General features: G+C 49.3%; 1 protein-coding gene across 12 annotated transcripts in view; it reads right to left on the bottom strand.

The window, feature by feature from the left end:
- The window catches only part of MEGF11 (multiple EGF like domains 11), a 368,541-nt gene extending 351,140 nt beyond the window's left edge, over positions 1-17,401 (bottom strand). For 11 of the 12 annotated variants that reach the window (XR_009501094.1, XR_009501092.1, XM_059915495.1 and 8 more), the window contains exon 1: positions 17,185-17,253. The gene's annotated coding sequence lies outside the window, so the exon portion shown is untranslated. Of the gene's footprint in view, positions 1-17,184 lie in introns of all 12 variants that reach the window. The other variant, XM_059915500.1, reaches the window with a different exon arrangement.
- Between the last annotated feature and the right edge of the window lie 4,675 nt (positions 17,402-22,076).

The raw sequence follows: 22,076 nt of genomic DNA, 5'->3' as shown, positions 1-22,076 counted from the left end.
GTGGTGGTAAATTACAGCCACAAAAATCTCTGCGATAGTAAATAATGGCGTCCCAGTTGCTGAAGGAATTCCCGGTGCCTGTTGATGAGAAGTGGGCAGTCACCCAGTCACTTCTGGGGGAAAGCAGGACAGGGCCCCACGACCCCGCTGCTGGGGGTCTGGTTCTCATGGTGGGAGACACCGACCCCCAGCCCAGCTCTGAGCTGGGCCATAAACACCTGCTCAACTCAGTCTGCAGATGCTCCAGAGAAAGGCTGGAAGCTGCTTCCTAAACCTGGATTTTGCTAAAGGCTCTTCTGAGACTCCCTCTGGGAGTTAGATGCTCGAGGAAAAAGAAAATGCATGTGTCGCTTCTCCAACTGCAAGGGTGTGTGTCCCCTTTTAATGAGGAGGGATGGAGGAGAGCTGCTCCCACTCCTAGAGAGATGAAGGCCACTGAAACCCCTGTAGTCTGGAGCCCAGGAGTGCTGCCCAGAGGCGGCAGGGACAGGATCCTACCTGAGCATCAGTGACAATAATAACAGGCAACATTAATGAGTGTTCACTGTGTGCCAGGCTAGGTCTAAGCCCACTGCATGGATTAACTCAACCCTCAAAGCAGCTCTGTGCAGCAGGTGCTGTCATAACCCCACTGTACAGGTGAGGAAACTGAGGCACAGAAAGATCTCCCCTAGTGATCAGCATTGTCCCCTCCCTGACTTCCTTTGTGCTTTTACTTAAACGTCACCTTTTTTTTAAATTAATTTATTTATTTATTTATTTATTATTTCTTGGCTGCATTGGGTCTTCGTTGCTGCGCGTGGGCTTTGTCTAGTTGTGGCGAGTGGGGGCTACTCTTCGTTGCGGTACGCGTGCTTCTCATGGCGGTGGCTTCTCTTGTTGCAGAGCACGGGCTCTAGGGGCATGGGCTTCAGTAGTTTGTGGCACGTGGGCTCAGTAGTTGTGGCACATGGGCTTAGTTGATCCACCGCATGTGGGATCTTCCCGGACCAAGGCTCGAACCCATGTCCCCTGCCTTGGCAGGCGGATTCTTAACCACTGCGCCACGAGGGAAGTCCCAAACGTCACCTTTTTATTGAGACCTTCCCTAACCACTGTTTAAAACTGTATTCCCATCCCTACTCCATCACTCCCTTGTCACCTTCAGATATGCTCTATCATCTACTAACTTATTTTGTTCATAGGCTGGCTGCCTCCCCTAGAATGTAAGTTACACAAGGGCAGGGATTTCAATCTGTTCATCTTGTGTCATTCACTTCTGTATCCCCAACAGCTAGAACAGGGTCCAGCACATAGCAAGTGCTCCATCAACGTGTGTTGAATAAGTAAAGGCTGAGTCACCTGCCCAAGGTCACCCAGCTTTTAAATGGCAGAGCTTAGGTTCAAACCCAGGCACCCTGGTCCCTGACCCAGGAAGGACCTTCTCCCACTGCTGAATGAAACTCCATGGGCAACGGTGATCTCTGAGTCTTTTCTGTTCCCCTGAACTGAGTTGGGAATACCAGGGCTTCTGATAGCAGCCCCCGTCTGACTTTTTGTGGGCAAAGACAAGCAGACTTGAAAACAGACCCTCTCCAAATAACCCTTGTGTCATGGACTGAATGTTTGTTCCCCCCCACAAGATTCTCATGTTGCAGTCGTAACCCCAGGGTGGTGTATTTGGTGTAAGGAAGTCATTAAGGTCAAGTGAGGTCATAAGGGTGGGACCCTGATCCAATACGATTAGCATCCTTACAAGAAGAGTCACCAGAAAGCACTCTCTCTCCCTCTCTCTCTCTCTCCCCCTGCCACCCTCTGTGAGTGAGCACGTACCCAGGAAAAGCCATGTGAGCACACTGCAAGAAGGCAGCTGTCTGCAAGCCAGAACCCAAATTGGCGGGAATCTTGATCCTGGACTTCCAGCCTCCAGAGCTGCGAGAAGATGACTTTCTGTTGTTTAAGCCACCCAGTCTATGGTACTGTGTTACAGCAGTCTGAGCAGACTAACATACTCTGTCATTGCTGAGTGCTGAATGGGTCTCTCGCCTGCTGAAGAATGCCGATGGCTCCCCACTGCCTGCAGGGTAAGGTCCAGACTCCAGCACCTGGTCCCAACTGGGTATTAATTAATTGACTAATGGTGGCTGAATCAGACCCTACTTAGGTGCCTTCCCGGACTTGCTCTGCCGCAGCTTCCTCCTATACCATCCATCAGCTACTTTCTCACTGGAGAGCCAGGCTGCTACCATTGCATCTCACCTAACACCACCGCTGTCTCAGCCTCCCCTGGGGTGAGACTCTGGCACAGCCTCCCCTCCATCCAACACAGGAGCCATAGCAGCTCCGGTGCCCAGGTTCAATCCACTGGACATAAGGAGGTGCTGGCGGTTCTCACTTCTGGACTCAGCTGACGCGCCATACCACAGGGCGTGGGATTTGGCTTCCCCAGTGGCTGCCCAGAAGGGCCAGGTGATATGACCCAGAAGTACAAGGGAGTTTCCTCATGGGGAAAACCGGGACCAATGAGAGACCAAGATGCTGGCTGATAGACTCTCTGCCTTCTTCTACCCTGGGCAAACTGTTCTGAGTCACACTGGTTCCACTCGGCTTAACCACAGACATCCCTCATGAGTAAGCAACTGACTGGCTTTCTTTCCCCACTTCCTTACAAAGCTGTGGCTGGTCGGCATTTGCTTTTCCTCCTTTGTTGCCTACCTTCCCTTCTCTTCTCACTCTCCTTGCCCTGGGACTGCACCCCTACCCCCAGGATAGCACTAGCACTAAGTTTTGCCTCAAGCTCTGTTTTCTGGGAACCTAAAATATACTCAGTCATGGATGGCCCTTGGTGCCAGTAGGGCTTTACTCAGAGTAAAGACCAAAAGAGAAGATGAATTATTGACTCTGAGAAGGGAACAAGATACTGCTGACCCTTTGATGGGGGAAAGTGACACCAAATCCATGGAGACACAGACAAAGAATCTCCTGCTTCCCATGCTGCCCCTGGAAATGCTTCCACCCATGGGAAGGCAAAAGCAGCCCAGGTTCCCTGGGGACTTGACTTCCTGAAAGACATTGAAGGGATTCAAGCTTGCTGCTAGTCTGAGGAGCATCTGATACACAATTTATATGAGAGTGTAAAAGACATACTACGGAACCTCTGTTTTCAGATGGAGCCCATGAGAACGGCTGATGCTAACATTTACTGAGTCTTTATTGTGTTCCAGGAACTAAGCTAAGCCCTTTACCTGCACTGTTCATTTAATCTTCACAAAAACCCTATGTACTGTTATTAGTATTAAGTACTATCATTATTGCCCCTTTCACAGATGAGAAAATGGGTGCTCAGACAAGTTAGGTAACGTGTCAGAAACCACGTAGAAAGGACTCCACCCATATCTAAAGAGAGAATGCTGAGCACAGTGGTGGCCCATAAGGAAGATACTTTGGGGGTACAGCCCTCCTAAGGAAGACTTTTGGGTTGGTATTTTCTGTGGCATGAGGAATATCATTACTTCTGTACTAGGTAGGGATGTATGTACAACATGATAAATATAATTAACACTGCTGTAGTTATACATGAAAGTTGTTAGGAGAATAAATCCTAGGAGTTCTCATCACAAGAAAAAAATTTTTTTCTATTTCTTTAATTTTGTGTCTATATGAGATGGATGTTCACTAAACTTATTGTGATAATCACTTCGTGATGTATGTAAATAACATCATTATGCTGTACACCTTAAGCTTACACAATGCTGTATGTCAATGATATCTCAATAAAACTGGAAGAAAATTAATGAATATATATATATATATACGTAATGTATTAGGTATTTGAAAAGAAAAAACATCCTTTGCTCCTTTGTTTCCCGTAAGGCCAGCCCTAGCCTCAAGGTCCCTCCCCAGCCAGAGATGGGTAGAGAGGTGCTGAAACATCCAAAGTGACCCTTCCTTTTCACCCTCACAGGGGGAAGTCGGTGGGGGCTTGAGAAGCAGGCAACAGGGCACATGTTGGAGTGTATTTGTCTCTGGCTCCCATATGACACAGTTGGCTCTGGTCAGAAGCAACAGCTGGTGGAATAAGAAAGTCTCCTCCCCCCAGCTGCTCCTCCCAGGGTCCCAGGGTCCCAGGGTCCCAGGGCCTCTACCCACCAACCAATCCCTCTGCTCAACGGAGGGAAAAGCAGAGGTTTCTTGGGCTTTCATTCTCCCCCAGTTCCCCAGTTCTGAGAGGGAGCTCTGGACCAGAAAGAATAAAAGAAAAAGCAGCAATTCTTAATATAATGACCTTGAAGAGCAACTCCATTTTACCTTGAAAACCGCATAACTGAAAGCAGAGTCTATGTAGACAATGCAAATGATATGCATGTAATATGCAAACGTAATGCAAATGATCCACGGCCGGGCCAGGGCTAAGGCGCCCAGTGGCCTCTAGAGGGAGGTAGAGGAAAGCGAACCCAGGGTAGTTAGGACCTGGGGTCAGGAACCAGGTGAATGCTTTGGCTGGGAGCACCTTAGAGAGGACCCGCGTCCACGGCACTGTGAACCTTCCCAACCTCATGGACTCTTCCAGTCACACCAGCACTGCACTACATACACGTGTACACACACACACACACACACACAACTGTTGTCATCACACTGACACACACATTAAAACACACACACACTCACAGAAACACAGTCATGCTGCCATGAAACACTGACGCACAGACACCCAGCCATTCACAAAGACACACGCTGACGCACAGACACCCAGCCATTCACAAAGACACACAGACTCACTTACACACCTACCCACTCCACCACACACATGGATGAACGCAAACACATATGCAGACACACACACGTAGAAACACACCAACACGGACACAAACACAGACGTACACATCTCCATGCTGACCCAGTGCAGCCAGTCTGATAAATCTATCTGGAAAAGAAAACAATCTAGACGTACTGAATACCTACTTTGTGCCAGGCATGGTGCAGGAACTTTAAATCCTCATTTGATCTTCATGAAGCAAGGTTAAGAAGTGGGATGTAGGGGGGTGAATATTCCAATATTTACTGAGAAGGAAAAGGAAACCCAAAGGTGAGCGGATAGGCCGGAGCTTACCCAGTAAGCAGCCGGGAAGAGAGAGACCCAGCTTCGTAGGGTGCCATGAAGCCACGCCACTCCCCCGCCCCCAGCAGAGCCTTCCCTGTGCACAGTGGGACACAGACATCACTGCCAGCTCTTCACTCCTCCACCTCGGGGTCCTCCCCAGCCAGGGGTTAACCTCTGGCTTCCTCAGAGACACTCCTGCCCTTCTCCATCTGGCCCTTTCATCACTTTGGCTGGGGTGTGCTCTGCGACCTCACATTAATTCTGGCCTTAGTATAATCTAATTTGGAAATCTCCTGGGGGAGGAAGGCAACCATTTCTTTCAACCCAAACGGGATACAAGACTGGATTTTCAGTCTCTGCCTGTCTCTGTGTGCATGTTCACACTAGAAAAATGACTCTTTCCCCAAAAGTATACAAACTTTAAATGCCACTCTGCCCACCACTTCCTACACACACACACACACACACACACACAAACACACACACACACAAACACACACACACACACTGAAAAGGAAATGTGCTTTTCAGGGCAAAGAATGTGTAATATTTGTCACTCCCTGCCATTAAGTCACCATGTCACTTTGGGCAAGTCACCCACCAACCCAGGGTCTCAGTTTCCTCATTTGCCTCATTTGAGAGATAAGACAAGCTGATTCTCAAGGCCCCTCCCTCCTCCACCTTCCATCTCCCTGATAGCACAAGAGCCTGAGGCTGGCAGTTGCCCTGCGGTGTTCCCCAGAACTGTCCCCTGACCTTGGGGACTGCTAACGCTGGGATCTGAGAGGAGCACAGGCCTGGGCCCTGCCAGGGAAGGACAAGGTCAACCACAGCCCCAGGGTTAGGATTCAGCCATCACCCGCGGGCCTCTGGCCTCCGGCCTGCCTACCTGAGATACTCTATGTCCCCCTGGTAACCTCAGAGGCTCAAAAGGGAGGTCAGCTGGGAGCAGGGGAACCCTGAGATATAATAAGGCCGTGATTTCGCAGCAAGCTGGAAGAGTTGCAAAATGCCACATTGAGGGTTTCGAGTGTATTTTAGGGCCTTGGGCTCTCTTTCCAAATTAATATTCATGGGGACAAGCATGCCATTTATTTGCATATGTAGATTGTTGCTCATCCACTGCCGGATAAAAAAGTTTTGGGGTGTTATTATTTACTCTAGTTATTTTAAGCTTGGATGATAAACCAGTCAAGTCAGGCAGGGGGAGTGCAGCTTCCAAGGGCAGGAGTAGGTTTTAAATAATTTTCAATCTGAGGAAAGGTGGGTTCCAGATACCCAGGAATGGGTCACGCCGACCCTGACCGGCAGCATCAATTCCAGGACAGCCCTTCCAAGGTCATCCCATTCAGCCCCTACCTCAGAAAGCCTGGCCACCTCACGTGGTCCCACAGAAGCCTTTGGGAAACCAAGCCCATCACTATCACTCAAGGTCATGGTTGAGAGGCAGGCAGGCACAGGTTTGGGGTGTGACTTTGGGCAAGCCACTTGAGCCCTTGTTTCTGAGGATAATGACCTGCTTTGCAAAGTTGTAAAATACACACTAGAAAGTTATGGAGAGGGATGGTGGTGATGGCTGTATAATATTATGAAGTATTTAATACTAGTGAACTGTACACTTCAAAATGGTTAAGATGGTAAATTTTATGTGTATTTTATCACAATAAAAATAAAATTTTAAAAAAAGGACAAACTTGAAAATAAATGCACCAAAAAAGTGCTTGTTAAAGTGTGAAGCCCTAACCAAGGTAACCGTTGTTAAGGTATCTTCTCTCCTAGGGTAACTGGCATCCGCTCCTCCCACGCACCTTCAGGGAAGCCTCCATCCCCTGCCACTGCCACCCAAAGCCACCCGAGGATCTGAGAACCATTATCCTGCTCTTTACTAGCTTCACTTCTCTTTTCTGCATCAAATAACACCCTAATGACTCCACCAGAAAGCAGTGAGTCCACTGGGAGAATCTAGAGGTTCCCAAATTACTCCAAAGTCCTTGTACTCTGAGCAAAAAGCCCTGAAACCTGGTGAGGGTCCGTAGGGAAGGAGGCAGTGAAGCCTGGTAGCAAATTCAGGGGCTCTGAGTCATGCAGACCTCGGTGGAATCCAGGCGCTGCCAATGTCCAGTGGGACCTTGACTGCTCAATTTCTCTGAGCCTCAACCTCCTCGTCTGTACGATGAGGCTAATACTATTCTACCTACCTCTTGAGATAGTGGTGCATGCAAAGGTCCAAAATGTGGTTTCTATTATTAGGATTGCAGAACAATCAGCCACAGTTCTAGCATTAACTCTTTCAGACCTCTGGGGGCGCTCTTTCAGAGCACTCAACATTTGTTCTCAAGCAGGGGTTCCTTAGGCACTGAAGTACTAGTGTTGTGGTTTCATTTCAGTGATCAAGTAGTCACACTCAGTCGCAAGGCAGCTTTGCGTCAGCGTCTGTTGTTGCGCTAGAATTAAAGAGAGCTCCTTTAATTGTTGTAGGCTAATGAGAAAAAAGTGGCTGCCTGACACACAAATGCTTTTGTGCCAAGGGCTGGCCAGATGACCCCTCAGCACGTTGTAGGAACAAAAGCTTCACAGTTGTTCAAGCTAAGAAAAGCAGGGGCAGAGTTGAGTCACCACAGGGCGTGTGGTGGAGGAAGCAACCAAAACCATGATCATGTAGCAAAGGCTGATGTAGTCTTAGCACAACAGTATCTATCACGTTAAATCAATATTGTTAATCTGAATGTTATTGGCTTTGTAGTTTGCATTTTAATTTATAAACTTGTTTGGGCTCTAAGACTATGTATGAGCTATAAGCATAAGTTGTTTATGTCTAGTTTTGTGTTTATATATATAATATATATAATATTAACGATTTAAGACACTATTGGAGGTCTGTGGGAAGCATTTTCCCCCTTTATTTATTTTTTTTTTAATTTATTTTTGGCTGCACTGGGTCTTCATTGCTGCACGCGGGCTTTCTCTAGTTACAGCGAGCTGGGGCTACTCTTCGCTGTGGTGCGCGGGCTTCTCATTGCGGTGGCTTCTCTTGTTGCGGAGCACAGGCTCTAGGCGCGTGAGCTGCAGTAGTTGTGGCGCACGGGCTTAGTTGCTCCGCGGCATGTGGGATCTTCCCAGACCAGGGCTCGAACCGTATCCTCTGCCTTGGCAGGCGGATTCTTAACCACTGCGCCACCAGGGAAGTCCCTCTCCCTTTAAAATGGAACCATCTGTACATTTCTCAAGTATTAAAACCATTGCCCTAAAGATTAATGCAGAGACCAAGCCTAAAAATCAGCCTAATTGTTCATTTTCTTCTACAGTGGATGGGCAGAGGGGGGGTTTGGCTGAGAAGAAACTGCAATAGGTGAAGGTTAAGTGATTTGCCCAATGTCACTCATAGGTCAATCTCCACACTCAGGATCCCTACCTTGGATGTCAGGGAAGTCTCTGGACTCTTGGGTAAATTCCTTCCTCCTTTGCTCCTGAAACATCTTATTCTACTTTGACTGAACAATAAAGGCTAATAAACAAGTGGCTTTCTCTGTATCCCAGCTCCTCTCCCCACCACGCCTCAGAGCCAAAATTTCATCCAAGTCCTGAGGAAAAGTGGATTCCTCTCCCAGCTCCAGGCAGAGGCTTCCAGAGGCTCCCAGCTCAAAGTGCTCCAAGGATGTCCAGAATAAAAGATTTCCTGTCTGTTGTGAAGGGATAATGAACATAGTATGAAGAAGATTCCACCCACAGATCTTTGCAGAGCCTGCCCCTTTCCCACTTCTGACACCAGCATCACCAACAGGTAGACACTGAGCCCTGCTCAGTGCTGGCTCCTGGGGAGAAGGAATAAACCAGTTTCAAGGAGCTGGTTTGTTAGGGAGGTGAGACCTACACAGACAGAGCCCAGGTGAAGATGAACCAGCCAGCAGATAATCAACAGCTCGGTTGTGTAGTGGAGAGATGGGAGTTGTAGGAACTCAGGGGAGAGGTAGATCAATGAGAGATGGCAGAGATGGAAGCCCCCTAGCAGGTGGGGGGCCAGAGCTGAGCTGTGAAGGCTGAGTGGGACCTGGCTGAGTGGAGGGAAGTGATCATTTCAGCCAGTGGCAAAAGCTGTGAGAAGGCAACAGCGTTCCTGAGGCAGTGAGGAAGCTGGAGATGGGCAGCCCTCACCTCCTACCAAGCTCCCCTCCTTCTCTCCACTGTCACCTTCCTGCTTATCCTTGGACTTACCAGGGGAGTTCTCACCGCAGGGCCTTTGCACTTACTATACCCTCTGCCTGGTGTCCCCTACTCCCAGATACCCACATGGCATCCCTCCTCTCAGTCTCTGCTCAAATGTCACCAGTAGAGAGGCCTTCCCTGACCACACTGCATCCCATCACCATACATACCCCTTCACCTTGCTATTTTTCTTCGTTGCAACAAGCATAAAGTATATAATGTGTTCATTTTTTACCACCTGTCTCCCCCACTTCAATGCAAGCTCCATGAAGGCAAGGGCTTTGTTTTGTTCCCTGCTAAACTGAGTATGTGATCAATGATCAGTATTTACAGAATGAATGAATGAATGAATGAGAGGAAAGAAGAATGCTATAAAGGATGGAAGAATGCCAGTCATAGCTCCTGGAGGTAGCAGAGACCTCCTTCCTGTTGACAGGTCAGCAGTGTCTTCCTTCCACACGTAAGACACCAGAGACACAGAACAGGAGTGGTGGCAGGCGAGGGTGGATGGATACAAAGGGTCAAATGGGGGTAAAGGGAGGGCAGAGGAGTTCAGAAAACCTGGCCAGATTCAGCTTGGTCCCACTAGCAGAATGTTTTATGCTCTCAAAGGAATCTCTGGCCCAGGCTTGAGGGTGGCAGGAAAGATAGTCAAGGTAAAAAGGTGAGGGGTCAAAATGAGCTACAACCTAACTGGGGGTGGAAGGTCTTCAGGAAAGAGTTGTTGTAAACATCAGAGTTTAAAAAGTCCCCCAACACACAAGAGAGAGCCTGAGTCTCATCAGAGACAAGAGACAGAAGGAGGCTGTGGGACACAGCAAATGGGGAAAAGAGACTGGGAGAACAGGGCACCCATGGGTCAGGAGAATGTCGGGAAGAAACCACTTAACCTCTCCCAGCCTCCACTTCCTCATCTGTAAAATGATGACCATAATCCCAACCTCACAGGGTGGTTACAAGGCTGAGTTAAAACAACTCCCAAAAATCACCTAAACTAGTGCCCGGCATATAGTAGGCAGGCATTCATCAAATTGAGTCCCATCTCCAAAGTGAGGTTAAGGTAAAAAGGGTGAAGATTAACTGACTTTTCAAGTAAATAATCTTATTTCCCTTATTCCTGTGATTTATTAATTCAATAAATATTCACTGAAGTGCCCTGTGCTTGCATGTCACAACTGGATACAAAGAAGGATCCACGCCCACCCCATCTCAGACCTCGACGGCCTTACCTCCAATTGGATGGAACGAGGAACATTTCAACAAAATGCTGAACAATGACCCTAGAGTGTATTATGAAGTACCGAATTTGTGGTGTAGGCAATAATTGCTACAGAAGTTCAGGGGAAGGAAAGATCGATGCTTCGAGATCACTGTGGGCTCTGGTGGTCAGGGAAGGTCTAATGAGGATGCGGCTCGAACACTGGCCTTGAAGGAAAGGATGGTTTGGCTTAAACACAGAGAAAGGCAGAACTTGAAGCAGAGTCAAACGTGGTGGTGAGTCCTGACAGGTAAAGATGGGGAGAAAGGATGCAGGCAGATTGCGGAGACTTACGAGGGTCAATGTGAGGAGTTTGGGCTTCATCCAGTGAATACTATGGGGAAAAATGTAAGGTAAAAACGACATTTTAGGATGACTTGAAGGAGGGAGATAGGGGCTGGGAAATGGCACCTCAGGCAACATAATGTGTCTACAGCATGGATTCTAGGCTCATTGCCGCCTCTGCACTAGAATTACAGACGATCCTATTTGCAGAGCCCCATAGACTGCTCCTGTAGGAGATATACATCCCTATGACCCCCAGGTACTATGCCTTGGGGCTGGGAGATCAGAGCAGGAGGCCAGTGCCATCACCCAGCACGAGGTGGAAAGAACCTGTACAAAGGGGAAGTCTCATGCCAGAAAGGAGGACTTATATTCAAGAAACATAATGAAAACAAAAGAAAGTCGGTGCTTGAATACAGGAAATAGAGGAAGGAGGCAAAAGTGTTGCTAAGGTTTTGAGCCCAAGCATCTGGGAAGACGGTGTTGCCAACCACAAGAATGAAGAATCCAGAAGGGCAGATGGCTTGAGAAGTGGGAAGACATTAGATTTCATTCTAGGCTTATAGACTTTATAATGGCAGCCAAACATCATCATCATCATCATATCATCTAATTAGCAACTGAAGATAAGATACAGGATCTCATCTTGGCCTAACGGTCCCATTTTACCACTGAGAAAAGAAAAGCAAGAGGCAGCAAGCTGGGCAGAAGGAGCTCATAACCCATCCATACTAAGATGCTGGAGTTCCCATATGCACTATGAACAACCTCCTCCAGGAAGTCTTCCCTAACTACTGTGGCTCCCACTGATGTCATGCTCCTCCTACCATGGTTGGTCTGCAAGCCATAATTATTTGTTTACTCTCTGGGTGTGTTCTCTGATTATTTGATAGTCTACATAGTCTAGTCCTCACATGTCTCCTGCACTAGATTATAATCCTTTGATGTCAGAGATCAAATCTTCAAATAATGTACTTCTTCCATACTAATCAAGTGCAATTATTGAGTTAATTCAGATTTATCTGCCCAATAAATCCCTATTGCCCAGATGAGTAAACTGAGGCACAAAGAAGTGAAATTGCTCAGGGTCACAGGGCTAAAAAGGAGTACAGAAAATTCAAACCCAGGTCTTAAACTCTAGAGCAGATATTGTTGATTGCTCCTTTCTTCTTTCCAAAAGCCTCCTAATTTCTTTCCTCTCTGAGGCTCAACACACAAATCAAGATTATTCTAGACCAATTAGGATGGTCTCCCTCCTTTGCCTGTGGCTGGCTTATGCATGGACATGTGACTCACAATTCCAGCCAATTGGACAATTGGAGGGAAAGTCTGCTGAGCCTTCTGGTAAAGGTTCCCCTCCTGCCTTTTCTGCCTCTGCACATTGTAAAGGTGTAATACGTGGATCTGTTACAGCCATCTTGTGACCTTGAGACCAGGAAAAGATGAAAAGAATCTGGACCTTTGATGATGCTGTTGAACCACTGAAAGAACTAAGCTTGGGGCAGACAGCCCACACCTGCTGTACTGGGAGATACTAAGTTCCTTATTGTTTCAGCCAGTTGTGTTCAGGTTTTTTGCTACTTGCAGCCCTGACTGATACCCACTCCAGTCAAGGGCTCTTGTCACTACAGGTACTGAGCCAAGCATTATGGGAGATATACAACAAGTAAAAGTCCTGGTCCCTGCCCTCATTGTTCCTTTCCCAAGATTAGGCATTCGATAAGTATTCAATCTGTCTCTGATTCATTGATTCTCCCTTTGCTCATCAGTTACAAAGGATATATTCCCTGAAGGCATCTTTCTTCCCTTTACTCAGCCTCACTGATTATCTCTAAATTTCAGCCTCACGTTTGGACTGTGGTCTCAACATTACCGACCAGGTCCTTCCCCATCACCAGGCACCACCTCTAAGGATCAAGCTAAAAGCAAGGGACTCACGCTTAGCCCAGAGAGACCATCAGCGAAACTCCACATTCCTAAATATTTGTTCTTTGAAATGTCTTTCTCAATTAGATCTCACCCAAATGTTTGAGAGTCAGGCTGAATTCCAACTTCCTGCTCCAGAACAGATATGTTGAGCCTGCATAATTACTGCAGCCAGCTTTATTTGCTATAAAAACATGGATTTTTTTGCTCCTTCTCGACAGAAAAATAATAAATAGAATCCAGATGAAAAATACAAGCATTTAGTAGAACAACTCTTTTATGGTTCTTTTCTTTTGGGTCTAATTAACACATTGGGGATAAAATGTGTTTTTACATTTACCCAACCAGCTAAGGTGAGACACAAACTCTCCTTTCCTCCTGCTGAGATACAGCTTCACATCAGAAACACAGGTGAAAACAGACAGACAGTTTCAAAACATTTTGAAATGTTCCACAAACAGATCTGTATACCTGTGAGGTGGACTTCCTCCAATCCCTGTTTACACTGTTCAATTTTTTTCTCTGTCCCTTAAGAACACATTACATAGTTGCTGTCAAATGAAACACAGATAGTCCCATTAGCCAGAGAAGCAATCTCTCTTTCTTTCTTTTAAATGAAGAAGACATGCCTTTTAGGACAATGACCAGCCGGGCCATGAAAGTTTCATGAGGGGCTCTTGGAGTGGATGACACCTTTACAATTATAACAGTGCTATAATAAACCCCCGCAGAGCCACAGGGCATGGAGTCTACATCCAACACACGACACCTATTTATTCCCTAATTATATTGCAATATATTCTCTCTGTATGTGTACTGATGAAGATAAAATATTCTTTTAATTCTTTGGCCTCCTGGAAGGTAAGGGAGAGGGGATCATGCATAGGCAAATTCCAGGAGTTCCTAGAGCTCAATCACAGCCTTTGTTCCAGGTTCCCTCATCGCATAATCTCAAGAAAATCACTCACTTTCCCTTGTTCTAACACAGTGGTTCTCTCATTGCGGGTCCCGGGGCCAAGAGCATTAGCATCACCTGGGAACTTGTTAAAAATTCAAATTACTGGGCCCACTCCGGACCCTTTGAATCAAAAATTCTGGGGGTGGAGCACAGCAATCTGTGTTTAAACAAGCCTTCCACATGGAAGTCTGAGAAGCACTGGTCTACAAAACAGGAAGGAAAGAGCATTATTTTAAATTGAATCAGGGATCAGGGATACCTGGAATCTACAGGGCCTGGGCTCCTTTCTGAATAGCTGTCTCAATCTGCAGAGTCAGGGCTCCATTTACCCATCTGTACACAATGGGGCTACAGCGTTCACCAAGAAGCTGTGGATGCTGGAATTTAACAGGTACATGGTTACCTGGCACCAGTCTCTATGGATAGCAAGATCACAGTTGCCAATACTCACCAGCTCCCTCCCGCAATACTCTGACTGGCAGAAGCTCTGCAGAGCGGTCCTCCAATGCCATATCTAAGGTCATCATTGCAGCTGCCTCTGGGTTACCCTTGGCAACCAGGAGCCGGGGTCATGGAAGCCCACAGAATCTCCAAATCTCATAGTCAGTAGCTTCAAGCCTTTTCACCTCGGAGCCTTGAACCACTAGAGGGGAGGCTCAGGATTATTTCTGTTACATTGTCCCATTTCAGCACTTCCTCAGACATCTTTCGTGTGTTTGCCTCCACTCTACAACTAGACTTTAGGCCTGTGGAGGATGCCGCCTAGAATGTCAGCATCATGAGCTATGGGGCTCTGACTGACTGGCTCATGGCCGTCTCCCAAGGCCTAGGCCAGTGCCTGGCACAAAGCAGGAGCTCAAGAACTGTTTGTTGACTAAATATTCCTAGCACGTTAAATGCCCTGACCATACTAAGTCCAATTGTAGGCCCAAACCTTCAAGTATCTAAAAGTTATGTTTGGAAAGGGGCAAAGAAACTATTTGAAACCCCAGGGAAGAAGGAGAAAAGGGAAAAGGAGAAGCAAGAGCCTGAATACTTCCCAGCTGGAGCCACAACCCTTGGCTCACAGAGTGCTGACTTCCCAGCCAATTTCTCACCCTGAATTAGGAACTAGAAGACCTCCGGGCCAGGATTGGTTTTTTTGTTTTGGGGGTTTTTTGGGGGGTTTTTTTTTTGGTTTTTGGTTTTGTTTTGTTGTTTTGTTTTTTGATATTAGGATCCTTGTGCAGGGAGGGGCCGGAGCTGAAGGGTGATCAGGCACTGACCACAGCTTCTGAGCTTGAGTTCTAAGCACCTGGGTCTTCTAGCTGCCCTCATGCTTCTTACTCAAAGGCCAAATTCTCATTGGTGCTGACTCTACTGTCTTTTGACCAGACACTTAAGGAGAGCTTTTCTACCCTCTTAAGACTCAAGCCTCGTGCCCCATGATCCTTCTCCCTCAATTAGAAATCTACCCAAGACTCAATTCCAAATCATTCCTTCTCCAGGTACTATCCCTAATCCTGCCCCCTCCAAACAGTGATTTCACCTGGGAAGCCTTCCTTGACTACAAAACAGTGGCTGCTCTTTCCCTGCGGACTGCACTTTATGGGGCTGGGCTGAGTCTTAAGGGTTTCCCTTACCCCCAGACTTCAGTGCAGGGGCAGGACAGATATGCAACCAACTGTCACCTAAGTGATTTGTCCTGGGGGATGATCACAGCACAGCACCTGACAAGAGACCAGTCCTCTACCTCTAACCTCACACACACCCAGTCCTGCAACCTCCAAAGGCCTTACAGTGGCCTGGCTGGGAACACTTGCCCTGGGCTGAGAAAGTGGTAAGGACAGCACAGAGTACTAGAAAAAAAGCCCTGAACTAGGAGTCAGGAGACCTGGTTTACATTCCCTCACACCCTTAACTAGCTCTAAGCGAATCCTTTCACTTCTCCGTGCCTCCGTTTGCTGATCTGTGAGTTGGGAGGAAGAGGTGGAGACTGCAGTCGTGGACCTGGAATTTCTAGCGGCTTAAACAGCATATGATCTACGGAGAGAGCTGGTGCGTGATGTGCAACCAGGGAAAAACCCGCCAAAGCAGCTGAAGATTGAGTGTCTGTAGACGGTCGATTCGAAGCCCTGCGGGGACCCCGCCCAGCTGGCAGGGGACAAGGGCCGAGGGACCCTCTCCGCAAAGCCCCCAGCTCTCGGTCCCACTAAACCTGCTCTAAACCCTTCAAAAGAACCTCTCCAACAGCACTCCAACAAAGAGGGCTGCGAAGCCAGGGTCCCGCGACCTCCGCGGAAGCCGCACCGGGTTAAGTCCGGCCTCCCGGACTCCGGGAACGAGAGGACACGTGCCCCCGGCAGGCTCCGAAAGCCCCGGCCAGCCTTCGCTTGCCGACACCCCTACTTTCCCGGCAGAGCGTGTAAGGGGCGCTGATGCTCGCGCACGAGTACCATGGCCTGAGCGAGCAAACCACCTAAAGGCCTCCTCCAACCTCCTGGAGGCCTTGCTCTTTGCGTCCCCGGTGGGGGGTGGGGGGGTGGGGAGGGGGTAGGTCGGTACGGAGCGGGAGATCATGAAGCAGAGCCACCCAGGTTCCGGTCGGGTGACGGCTCCGTCCCACTCACAGACCCTGACTCCCGCAAGGAACGATTTTGCGTATTTTTCGTCGTATTTTTTCAAACAAATAAGGAAAATAAACCAAGCGCAGGAGGAAGGCGGCTGCGTTCTGCTGCTCCAAAGGACCACAACCACGACCCGCCCCACCTCCAACACCACCGCCCGGGGCTAGGCGAGAAGTTGGGAACTTCGGAACCGCGCTCCAGGCGCGCACTGGGAATCACTAGCTTCTCTTAACTTCGGGAGCTGCGGTCGCCGCCGAGGGCAGGAGGGACGTCCGGGGAGTCGACTCGGACTTCCCCGAAGAGTCGGGACGACTGGATGAGAAAGACAGGAAGGGGGTATACGTTCCGTTTCGCGCCTCCAAAAAGCAAAAGTGCACATGGTACCGCCCGGGGCTCAGCGGCAGCTAGGCGAACCGCTGGCCACCTCGGGGGACCTGGCCGCGCCTCGCAGGCTCTACGCCCGGACCCCTGCTCTCTCGGGCGTCTCGGGGGCGGGAGTCCCCAGACTCAGAGGAGGGCGGGCGCCCTCCCTGGGACAACCGCGCCGCGCCGCTGCGCTCGGGTTTTCCCTCGCCGCGGGCGCTGCGTCCGGACTGAGGCCAGGGAGTCCACGCCTGCCCACGCCGGGGCGCTCCACATCCTGCCCGGACCCCTGGCGTTCTACCGGCACTCACCTCCTCCCGCGCCAAACTCGGCTTCCGCAGCCCGGACCCCGGCAGGGCAGCGGGAATCCACGGGGCTAGTGTAAAGTTAGTCGCGGGGATGCAAAGACCCTTCCCCGGGATCAAAACCCCCAAACCCCGTCCCCCTGTGCCCACAGCGCTCCGAGGCTCCGCATCCTTGCCGTCCCCGCCCAGCCACCTACCTGCTTCGCGGCCCGCCCGGGGCTCAGTCGGCCAGTCGCGGTCCTGTCCTCTGGAGCCTGAGCCGCGCCAGAGCGCCGGACCAGGAGCCGGAGCAGCGGGCAGCCCAGAGCCGGGCGGCGGGCGGCGGGCACCGCGAGAGAGTGAGCGAGCCGGCGCGCGGCTGGAGCCGCGGATGCTGCCGCTACCGCCGCTACCGCTGCCGCTACCGCCGCTACCGCCGCCGCCGCCGCCGCCGCCGAGCCAGCCCCCACCTGCTTCGTCCCTCGGCCCCTCCCTCTCTCCTTCCCTCCCAGCTTCCCTCCTCCCTGCTCGTGGCTCCCTCCCTCCGTTCTCTCCCCCCACCCACCGCCTCTTTTTTTCTCCTTCTCCCTCTTCGGTCCTTTCAGACCCTGCTTTCTCGCTCTCGCTCGCTTGTTCTTTTTCCTCTTTCCGTGTCTCCCTCCAGCCTTCCTTTGGTTTCCTTTTTCTCTGAACCTTTCCCAGTCTCTCTTCTCACCTCCTTCCACCATCACCCCCCAACTTTACGTTCTTTCCCTCCTCTCTCCGTTTTCTCCTTTCTCTCTCTTGCCCCTCTCTATCTCTTTTTGCTGTTTTCTCCTCCTTTTAACCTTCTCCTATCTCTGCCCTCCTCTCTCATCCCTACTCCCCCTCTCCCTCGGGTGGGTCAGAGTGGCCTGCGTTCCGCCCCCTTCTCCCAGCTCCGGTCGGGGGATCCCCCCCGGGGGTCAGGAGGGCCGGGGGAGCCCCCGGGCCGTGCTGGTAACAGGCTGAGGAAGGAGAGAGAGGGACAAGCCAGGGCTGGAGACGAGGGCTTGAGAAACAGCTGGGCAGGGGGCGGGCAAGAAGGCTCGGAACTCAGACTGTCAGGCCTCTAGGCCAGCTGAGCCATGCGCGGTAAGCCAGGCCGGGTAAGATGAGGAAACTGAGGCCCTGAGAGAAGAGAGCAGGGACTTGCCTTGCTAAGGTCTACTCCAGAGGCAAGGCCTAGACCATCACTGCTCCTCGCAGCCTGGGAAGGACTCCTCCGCTGACAGACGCCCATCCACTCCTTCCAGCCTCTCTGCCTGGCCCAAGCCCCAAGCTCCCAGGGCCACGAGGACGAAGCCTTCTCCCTCCAACAGCACCTTATGCCACTCCACTGCCTGCACAATGTTCTTAGGGGGTCTGAGCCAGGCAGAAGGGAGGACCTGGCTTGGAAGTGACAAAGGGAACCCCTTCTTCCCACCCCCACTCCTCCAAGCAATGAGGGACTTACCGACTACTGCGTTATCAGGGATGGAGTAGCAGCAGGGTGCTTTGCTTGTGTAGTTTGTCTCCTTTTCTCCTTGAACTACAATGAGAGCAGGAAGGCCCAGACTTGGAAAAGGTGCTGTACACACCTCAGGAGAATAATTATTTTGTGAATAAAGCAGACACATTGTCTGAGGCTTTGGGAAATGCATGTCTGTACATGTGTCTGAGCACCTAGCCCTCTCAGTTCAACCATTGATAATGGACTTCATTCTGGGTCTGATGGGGCAAGTCTCACCCCTAGAAGCTTTTCCTGGCACTTCCCCATTTCAGCCCAGTGGGATCCAGAGGAGAGGTGTAGGGTTCCGGTTCCCATGGACCCCGTTCTGCAGCTCTGCTTTGTCAAGACAGGATCATGATTCTCCTAGTTTCATCCCTAATTGCTGGGGCCAGACTTTGTTCCCCTTCGGTACTGTCCCTTCTGTGGTACCAACCAGAAGCAGACCCTCCATCCAGCCCCTGGGTAGAAACTTACCTTGGGATATTGACAAAACCCCACACAAATATCACATCGAGTTACCTGCCTTGGGACATCAAATCAAATAAATAAACCCATGCCTTGGCCTCCGTTGTTCACACCACACAACCAGAAGAAGAGTCTGGTCAGGGCTGGGACTAGGTTGAAGCCAGTGAGACACACCTAGGGCACAACATTCAAGGAGGTGCTCACTCTCTGGGTCATGCAGTCAAATCTTAGAGCTATCACCAACCATCTGTGTCACCTTGGTCCACCACTGCCCCTCTCTGGCCTTTCGTCTTCCCACCTGACTCTGAAGAGGCTGAAATAGATGTTCTCTAAGGGTTTCTCCAGCTCTCAGGCAATGCAGTTTGTGGGTATCAGAGACGCCAAAGGTTAAGAGAATGGGTTCTAACTTTCTTGGTTTGTATTCCTGCTCCACCACTTACTAATTATGACACTGGACAGCCACTTAACCTCTCCAACTTCAGTTTCCCTATCAGTAAGATGGGAATGATAACATTACTGTGAGCCCTGTGCGGAAATATTACACATAGTAGCACGGGATAACTGTTAGCAACTAATATAATACAAGATAGGTTTTTGAATATCTTTTCTTCATCTTCACATTCCCTTTTGGATTATGAGTTGCAACACCCACCTTCTCAAACTTCAGTTCTAACAGGTTTGGGGAGGTGGGCAGTTCTTCCTGGATAGCCATTGCCCCCCACTCAACAAGCAAATGCATGGGAAGCAACCCACTTCCCTGTCTCTCTCTCACACACTCCCATGCTGCCAGGTGTGAATTGCGAGGCTGAGTGTTGCTGATCCCCTCCACGCGGGGCTGAGGATTGCCTCGTTTTCTGCCATACTCTAAAAAGGCACACGGATCTATAAAGCTACACCTTCTCCACCCAGCTGGCAGGCCTCCAAGGACACATGTCCCAACAGAGCCAGGAACACTTTTAGCAAACATCTCTGAGGGTCAGCTCCAGGTCACACTGGAGCCCGCCATCCATCATTCGTTTGCCAGTCCCTGAGAGCCTGCTTATGGGAAGCACTGCTTTGCACATCCTATTGCCGTATAATGTTCAACCCAACTGCAACGAGTTTATTTTGGAGTTATGACAACATCTAGGACCGCTCTACTCATCTGAAGGCATGACTGGAGACTAAAGTCCACTATTCTAAGCTATAAGCCCTGCTCTCTGAAAGCTTACACTCTAACCGGGCAAGAAGACATTAAAACAAAGGAGTCGAGTGAGACGATTGAGAGCAGGTGCCCTGGAAGCATCTGCTTGAGTTCAAATCCTGGCCCTGTCACTTGTTAGCTATGTGACCTTGAGCGGGTGACTTAATTTATGCCTCTGTGTTCCCATCTGCAAAATGGGAAAAATAATGAGGTAAACACTGCTATCATCCCCATCTCACAGAGGAGGAAACCAAGGCTCAGAGAGAATTCCCCGGCTGAGGGTCACACAGAAAGTAAGTAGAGCCCAAGCAGAATTAACTTCATAGCCCTTGCTCCCACCCTCTACCTTCTCCTCTCAGCCTCTCTAATGCTTCTTTCTACCGGGCTCCAGAATATATCTTCTCCAGGGGGGTGGCATCTGAAACCCAGTTCCATTTCCACCTCTACACACTTCAGCCTGGACAGGGGTGGGAGATGAGGAGGCCAAAACTCTGGTGACCAAGGTAGGAGGACCACCTCCTTCTCAGAAGTAAATTGTCAGAAGGCTAGGATGCTGGGCAGAATGTCCAGGCTCAGACCATGATAGTCCACACGTTTTCCTTGCTCAAGTGTGCAGGAAATTCCCTTCGTTTTCCTTCCCTCTCTCTCCTTTCCCTGCTGAGGGATCCCCTTTTCCCCTCCCTCTTCCTGCAGAGCTCTGGCTCAAAGTTCCAGGGAAGAACATCCAACACACACCAGGGATGGCTGGAATCTGTGAGTGGTGGAAAGATTTTTGGAACTTGTAGGGTCTGTTAAACTCCTCAAGGGACACCTGACATATTAGAGCACTTGAGAAAATGTCTATCTTTCCACCAGACTCTAAGATTTTGGGTCTTGTTTACCTGCATGGCGTCTATTACGAAGCCTCACATTGGGCCTTGCCTTGTAAAGAGAATAAGTAAAATATTTACAATTTATTAATAAGGCCTATACATGATCTCATTTAAAACTCCCAACAATGCTATACAGCAGGCATTATTATCAGCCTTTCCAAAAGGGTTAACTGAGGGTCCAAGAGGTAACTTACCCAAGGCCACGTAGCTAGAAAGTGACAAAACCCAAATTTGAACTGCAGCCTTTTCAAAGCTCTGTCCTCGATGCTATAGTGTCTCTCACTGCAGGGCTGGGACTAGGGTAAGGCAAGCAAAGGGCCAACTCTACCCTTGCACAACCCTGAGAAAAAGCCATCTTTGGATACTTCCAAAGAATTAGAGGGGACTGTGGGATCCCTGGGTCCTAGCCATTGACAAGGTGCAAAGAAGAAACTGTGTAGCAGGCAGAATCTAAGGCAACTCTCCAGTGCTACATCTGCTCACATAACACACACTGACACAGTACACCCAGCACATCCTCAAATATGCCCACACACAACAACCCTGCCCAGGACACAAATTTCTAAGAGATAACAACCCAACACTCCTAAATATACACCAACACAGCCCAAAAAACGCCTACATGCGAGTATAATACAATTCCTGCACTCACTTAAAGACAGGGGAGGGAGACGGAGGATCAGGAAAAACTCAAGTGGAATGACTCTTTCACAAGCTTTTTATGAACCCACAACCACCAATCGAAGTCTTGATTAACTTGGTTGTATTTATTAAATCATGTTCAATATTTAATAACTTTGAGTATGGGTTGAATATTTAATGAGATTGGTTGAGATCTATTTACGCATAAACATCAGAAGTGCCAATCGCTTTGAATCGAGAGTTGAGTTTGTGAAACGTTCTCAGAGGCTAGTGCTGGAGATCTCTGAATTCTACATTTCATGGGTTTCTTGAACGTATAGGTTATCATCATGAAATTGTTACACTATTTGTTATGATGCTCCACTATTATAGATTATTATACAGTCCCAAGAAATGTGGCATTTAGACACCAAATTTTCTTGCATCCAGGCAAACTTT

This window comes from Balaenoptera ricei, chromosome 2, assembly GCF_028023285.1.
Source record: "Balaenoptera ricei isolate mBalRic1 chromosome 2, mBalRic1.hap2, whole genome shotgun sequence".
In the NCBI taxonomy this organism is placed as follows: Eukaryota; Metazoa; Chordata; class Mammalia; order Artiodactyla; family Balaenopteridae; genus Balaenoptera; species Balaenoptera ricei.
Note: the sequence above shows the minus strand (reverse complement) of the source record. Positions and strands in the feature narration are given on the sequence as shown.